This window comes from Mercenaria mercenaria, chromosome 4 (genome assembly GCF_021730395.1).
Source record: "Mercenaria mercenaria strain notata chromosome 4, MADL_Memer_1, whole genome shotgun sequence".
NCBI lineage: Eukaryota > Metazoa > Mollusca > Bivalvia > Venerida > Veneridae > Mercenaria > Mercenaria mercenaria.
The window spans coordinates 23,193,810-23,202,078 of NC_069364.1; positions in this window are offsets into that span (position 1 = coordinate 23,193,810).

The following is an 8,269-nucleotide window of genomic DNA, read 5'->3' on the forward strand; positions in this document are numbered from 1 at the left end:
TGATTTTGAACATGATATCTAACAGATTGTTTGACTTTCACTCTTTAATTACATTATACAGATTCATAAAAGATGTGTATCGCCTTTAATTTTGTCTTTTATTTATAACAAGTCTTGTAAAAAAAGATATAAATCCTTGAAAATATATATATAGCAGCAGCAGCAGCAGCAGCAGCAGCAACAACAACAACAACAAACCAGTCTTGACCCTTACTGCACAGACGGAATAAGATATGAAAAAAGTCACAGATCTTGTGGTTTTGTTTTAAAAAAGATTTCATTGCCCTACACATATGTGCACTTCACCATACAGCAAAAATAGTGTCTAGCTACCTGAGATTTCATTGACAACCTATATTCAGTCTGAGGTATAAACGGTAAAGATTTTTTTTTTAAACACAAGAATGATGATAAAGCGTATTTCATACTGCGTCAGTCAAATTTGACGGTATGATAAAACAAATGCAATCACTGTAAGTGTATTAACGTTATACTCCGTGATCCTAAAACATACAACTTGGCAAAACTTCAACCCAGATAAGTATGGAAAAACCACTTTGGCTTAGTGACAAACGAAACCATTTTATCTGTGTAAGTCAATATCTACACTTTTATATAAATTGGGTCTTTAAGAGTTCTTCCTGGTCAAAACAATTTACGTATGGTTAAAGAAAAATGTTAATGACTCTGTAACTAACATTACCAGTACAACTGTGTAAAACTGTTCATTAAAAAAGTTACCCGGTTAGCTCAGTAGAAAAAGTACTCGGACAATTTCACTGTTTTCCATAACTATTTGACACGAGATAAGACGTCTGAATTCATTCATCATTCACCTCTGATTCGTGTAGCGAATTTGTCAAATATCTATGAAAATATGACTTCTGGCAGAGTATTCCAAAATGAAAACAGTTTCTTTTTCTAAATGATCATTTGGTATGGTTTCTTTGTGTGGTGTGTGTGTGTGTGGCATGTTTGTACGTGGTTGTTGAAGGGGTTGTCGAGTGGGAGCGGGGAAATTTGACAGTGGATATACGGACCTGATTCTTGTCAACAATACGAATTTTCGTCATTCTTAAAATAATACCATCTGTATGAAGTTCCGTTACAATCCCTTGAATTTATAGTTCAGGCACGCTGACCCTAAGACTTGCCCTAATCTAAGTACTTATACTTGTGACCTTGACCTTTAATGCTCGCACCTGACTCTTGACAGTGACACACCTTCTAAACATGCTTAACATTCATTCATTCTTTATTGGAACCCTTCGAATTGCTTAAAATTCAAATTTTCAACATGATTTTTGCGCCGCGTATGACTCATTCCTTAGGGAGCGGAATTCGGTGCATCCGACTGTATATGACGTATTTGCATGTAACTCCTTTAAAGCGGCATGCCTCCAGATCTTTCGACAACAAAAAAATATTTCTTTTAGATATCTTGAAATAAATGCTACATTTCTTAAGAAGGCTTTAAAACTTAATTACTGACAAACTTTATGTTACGGAAACACATGAAAATTTGCTGTTTTTACTAGTGATGGGCAAATCGGTTAGATTTGCAAACCGATTAATCGGCATAATCGGACAAGCCAACCGATTCGATTAATCGTATAATCGGTTACTCTAGTTGCATATCTATAAGTTCACCTCACAGTGTATGTTTTATGTCATTACTTAAGAAATGAACCACACAGGCATCAAATATCCTATTTGTATTGTATCCCTTCATAAACATAAGTAAGTTAACAACATAAAAGTAAAATATTTGTGAAGATAGTAAACTTCAAATCAGGTACTGGTCTCAATTTCACCAGAGACTCTTATTCAATCAAATTATTGTGTTATCAAATTAAAATCATATGGAGCAAAAAAAAAATATTAACGATTTATTAATTCTTAATAACGACTAGAATGATTTCAATCCCACAAAATCAAAAATTGAAAATACCATAGCTTATATGCTTGCGTAAGTCTAACAGCATGCTATGCATACTGCCATACTAATGTCAAGAGTTTAGACTGATGCTTTTCCCAGCTTAATTTTCTAAAAGCCATATATCTTCCAAAATCTGGGTGATCACAGATGAACTCAATTTCTTTCGAGGAAGCCATTTTTACGTAGAGTAGTTTCCCTTGGCGTATTTGCCCCAGTACCAGAAAGAAAAAGGTCAGAAACAACAAAATTTTCCGTTTGGGGTGCCAAGTAATTAATCGGCCAGGGAAAGGTGAAGTCGGCGATCGCGCTCATGCATGCAACGCCGACGATTATTCGACTGTCGCCGATTGTCGGCCCATCACTAGTTTTTACTACTTTTTACGATAAAAATCAAAAGCGTTTGTCACGCTTTTACTCCAAGTAAACTGTCTCGATTATAAAATTTAATATCTATATTTCGAAGTCATTATTCACTACTTCAGTTATAGCACTATTGGTTACGATGACGGGAAAATGTGTTTATTGCAGCGGCAGTCCGAGGTTCGATTCCCGACGCGGTCATCTTTTTTTTTCTTGATTTGGAATTTTTAAAATATTTTAGAAACAAAACTTCATATTCTAATGTTCATAATATGACCAAAACTTCAATTTGAAAAGAAAGATTATTTTTAGCCAAATCTGGAGGCATGCTGCTTTAAAAGTTGAGCTACAAACGGAACACACTGTGACTCTGTGCTTAAAGTGTATTCATCGAAGACATATACCAAAGAGCAGACATTGAGACGTAATAATAAAAGGCCACTTTACCTGAATGGTCTAGTGTACGGGGTGTGGGTGTGCGGATGGGAATGGGAAAGGGGGCCAACCTGTCTGTTATTGTGTCTATATCAAACGCGCATGCATCCAAGCTGTAAATCGAACCCGTGTGATGTTGGTGAAATGCTAGTATGTTAACCACAGGGACTGCACTACCTGAACAACGGTCAAATGTTTTTTTTTGTTTGTCTTTTTTTCTTTTTGGAAATTCTTAACTTTGTTTCACAAATACGAAGTACTATTTCTCTGTAATCAGTAGCCTGACATCTGAGCATGAAGTTGATTTTGGAAACTCTATTTCATTATTGGCCCTAACCACACTATATCAAGAGTGCCTCAGTTCTGCAATTTAGATTGGCACAGACAGACACACGTAATCAAAAGAATCTTGCTTGTGGCGAAACTTGTCGTCATATTTAACAGTTAATAAAAGTTCTTTTCCACTGAGCTGTGTAACAATTTAGATTGCCTGTGACCTTGATCCTAGACCTTTGTATGGATCATACGCCTTTGAGTTTGCTCATTTTAGGGAATGAACTTTGATATTTTCCTGCGAGGGGTTTTCTTTTAAGGGACCAATAAGGGCTCCTAAAGAAATACTTATACATTTTTGTAGATATGTATGTAGGATTTTTTTTTCGCTCCTTTATGACTATTAACAAATAAAGGATAGCTTTCATCAGAAACATGCTTGAAAAAGACGCACGCATAAGCATGTAAATTTTCGTTTCAGATGATCTTGTTATATATTTTTTTTTATTTTATTAACTACCACAACAATACACTGTACCGTACGGCGGCCGTGAAAAGTCTCCCTGTATTTGGGTTCATTGTTGTTATGTATAGGTATACGCTATACAAAAGTGATCCAAATAATTATAGAGGCATACCTCTAATTAGCTGCTAAGTTGTTGTTTTTTTACTGTTATCATCAATGGGTAGATGAAAACGCTATACTGACCGACGCTCTGTTTTGGATTCTGATCCAGCGGACGTATTTTCATATTAAATTGTATTGAAAATTAAATCCCAGGTTACAAGAAAGCATATTATCTAATAAATAGGACATGTTTATGGTATAAACTGATAAATCTGGTAAAATGGGAAATTATTATCTGTTACGGCAATGTTAAATTATGTTCACGCCCAAACTTCCCGGTTTATTACGAAGGGAGATAATTTCTCCGATCTTGTTCAACGACATTGAAGCGCATTTACAAGATCAGTTGTCGGCTTACTTATTATAGGGAGTACGGATGCGCACATGCTGGTCGCAAACGCACTATGTTGGTTTTCTCATGGTGCGGCTCAAATGTAGAATTTATTTATTTATTTATTTGTTTGTTGGATTTAACGTCGCACCGACACATAATTTTCGGTAAGTCGTCTTTTCAAAAAGACCGACTTAATTTAACTATAAGGTGTTTAGGCACAGGTATGCACATTCGTAAATAGTTTAACTTGTTATGTGTATGTTCGGCGACATTTGTTAGGGGTATATCATTACCTCAGTCATTGTATAAACGCACAAGCACGAAATTTACGAAAAGCCTTTTCTTTGTCTAGAAATGAATTTTGCCGTCTCGCCTAATCTGAGAAGACGATTCTTTTCTTTAAAAGTCTCGGTTGCAGGCTTAAAGCGTACTATTGTATATAACGGTGTTCCGTTTGGACAATCGGGACTTTATATTTAATACTAAATCGCGATACACGATGGTACGATGACGAAAACGCGATGGCGCGATGGCACGATGGCACGATGATGAAACAACGATGGTGCGATTGTGAAAATGCGATGGCACGATGATAAAATCGCGATGGTACGATGGTTAAATGTCGATGTAATATCGCGTTTTCATCATCGTATCATCGCGCTTTCACCATCGTACCATCGTGCCATCGCGTTTTCATCATCGCACCATCGTGCCATCGCGTTTTCACCATCGTACCATCGCGTTTTCACCATCGTGCCATCGCGTTATCACCATCGTGCCATCGCGTTTTCGCCATCATGCCATCGCGTTTTCACCATCGTACCATCGCGTTTTCACCATCGTACCAGCGCAATATCACCATCGTGCCATCGCGTTATCATCATCGTACCATCACGGTATCACCGTCGTACAGCGCGTTTTCACCACCGTACCATCGCCTTCCGGTGGTCATGCGCAATGGTACAGTATATGTGGCAGTGAAATACAAACTTGATACAATCTCATTTTCACATTGCACTATGTACCTTCTACATCCTAGCAAAAATAAGCTGAGCTTGAATGCTTTGCCATCGTGATTTGCGCATGTGAATGTGAAAGTTCTCGATTTCATGCATCTGCCATCATGATTCCGCGCTTCGCGTAGCGCCTGCTCATGATGGAGAAGCGCGAGATCACAATGGCGAAGTGCGAAAAAACCCGAAAATTTCAGGCTTTAGTATTAGCATTGGGTAGACAATATTGAATCATAAAAAAATGTTAAAAACATTGCGTGATTTATTACACTGAAATCTTGATTCGACAATTATTTAGAATGTTGTTTAAGGTCTTCTGAAATATAATGCATATAATTAAGTTACCTACAAGTCCACTGAAAAAAACTGTAATCACCAATTATAAAGAAAGAACATATTTATCTCTCTGTGAATTGGTTGTCAGATACTGTAATATCGTATGACTTGTAGCGGTGTCAAACCTTGGCAATACGCGTAGTATTTAATTAGGTGTAATTATTTGATTACTATAAAAAATTATTTTATATTCTACAACATCTGAAAATAACGTAATAATTATTATGCGTGACAAATTACGTCTGCAGTGTTATACAAATTGTCCTATTCCAAAGCTTTTAGCCTTGAAATTGTCTTTTTGCCGATTTCTCAACCAACAGTTTATCAATTTTTGACATTGTATTATAATTTTATTATAGAAATTTGACTATTTTTAAAAACCGTTAACATAGATGCGTATGAATGTAATATTTCACATAGTCGGATTATTACAAAATATAATGCACCAAATTGTTATAAAATTACAAAGACAATTATTGATGGATTTCATTGCACGTTAAGTCAACCAATTCTATAAACACGCCATGTACCCGGATAATCTTAACTCTGTTCAGCGACCCTAACTCAGTGCCAACATGGCGGATGTAAAGCCGATACAACTTTGTTTTCTGTGTAATTACGATGTATAAAGGAATTTTCTGTTGTTATATCCATCTCCATTGATCAAGTATATATTTAGTTCAAAATGTATCATGTTAAATATATCAATCATTGTGTTTTCAGGTGGAAAAACGACGAACAAGGCAACTTTTTCAATGAAAACTTTTACAAAAAATCTTTAAAAATACTTCTATGCCTTTGATGCCTCGACTATTTTGTTGTTTGAAAGCAAAGATATACTGCTTTAGAGGCCCGTTTACACTATGTTGTTAACCCACTACATGTTGACACAATACATGTTCAAATGTACCGACAGCGAGAAAAGGGATAAAAACCTAACTTTGATTTGATAAAAACCGAACTCAGTATAATGAGGAATGGATAAAAACCTAACTTACACGAAATTGCGTGACGGATAAACACCTAACTGACTAGTATTCTATAGAAATGAATGAGTTGACATGTACATGGTCTGATTATTGTAAACATTTCTTTATAAGCGGTATTGTCTTCAAACTTTGTCATTAATTTTAAAAGATGTTATATGTATGCCCACTACAGTCAAATATTTTTTCATAATTTTAATATTATGCAAATAGCAGTGTTTGGAAAAATCTGGATAAACCCTCAAAAATAACTCGGTATAAAAGTCAAAATTATTATATTTATATAAGAAATTATTTAATACCACCGATGTTCGAAGTTCTGTAGTCCCCAACCCTCTCTCCTTCCATCTCTCTCTCTCTCTCTCTCTCTCTCTCTCTCTCTCTCTCCCTCTCTCTATCTCTCGCACGCACGCACGCACGCACACACACACTGTTTCAAAAGAATTGTGTTTGTTTCAAATCTTGTATATCGTATTGTGTAAGAGATTTTTATAGAGGTGCTAATGGAATATTTTTGATATTGTTTAAATTGGATTAGATGTATGATTAAGTATTAAATATGATCTTTTTCAGACGGTAAATAGGGAAGAAAAGTGTGTATGTGCGTGGTGTGGTGGGGGGAATGATGCATGGACTGACGGAACAGGGGTGTGGGTATCCTTACATTTTTCACTTGTCCACGGACACTTAAAAACCCATTTGTCCATAGTCAAATTTCACAGGCTCTGATTTGTAATATTAAACCTTCATGAAAGCGCAAATAGACTGGAGATCGAGGTCATTATTTAGGACAATAAAATAGAAAAGCATATCTCAGTAACAGTGGTAAAAAATAAGCTGTTGAAATATTTGCCTTTTAACGTTTATAAAAGTCTGAAATCGCGTAAGCAGTGTTCGGGATCTTTTGGGATCAAACACTGCCCACGCAATGGTGCAAAGCCAGATGAATTCAGAGAAAGACTCTTAAAACTTTCCGACTTATTTTAGTCATACTTGCGATCTCTGTGTGCTTTTGATTTTAATTTGGCTGACTGCTGGCTCAAATATTTCCTTTGACAGTGACTTATTGTCTCAGCAGTTGGAATTCTACTTACAAACTTGTCATAATACTTTTTTAAGTTGTTTACGTTTCTGATGTTTCTGTCCTTTTAGTTCTCTGTGTGTAACCCTTGTTTTCCCTTTTTAGTTTTAGTTACAGAATGCTATATGCTGATGATGCAAATATTTTTCTTCAGCTACTTTAAGTAGTTCTTATGTTCCCTTTAGCATGTATACATATGATTTCTTCTTTTATGTTGTTTTTTTAAATGCATGTTGTAAAATGTGACTCTTCTTATTTTTGTGTAGTGTCAGCTAATCTTTTTTTTATGTTGCTTTAAATGTGCTAAATCTGTGTGTGGTAAATTACTTTTTCCTTTTATTTGCAAGTACCTATGTGCTATTTTGTTTTAATGCGCTGTAACATGTATGTGATACTTTGTGATTTGTTTCTTATCTACTTAGAGCCAGATGCTTTATTTGCTTTAATGTGCTTTAACATATTTGCATTTTATTACAGCTGTTTTACTTATGTTGAGCTTATTTACATGTGTTTGTCGGAAAATAGCTTTAAGCTAGTGTTATATGTTTATACTTATCCGACGTTAAATAAATCTTCTTGTATCTAAATCTTCTCTGATATTTTATCATAGTCATCGAGTTACAGTGTGCGCGAGACCTAGTCAAAGAACCCATTATCTTTATCACCTCCAAACACTTGAAGCAACACACAATCTAAATGATATTTTATATTTTCTCATTTTATACCTGAAAAAGTATGCTTGTCCGCGGACACACAGAATGAAAAATGCACTTGTCCGCCGGCAAAAAATCACGAGTCGGATAAGTTGGACATAGGAATCCCACATCCCTGCAGGGGTGGGTAGATCAAAGAACTTCGAGCATCAACACCCCATAAAAAAGCAC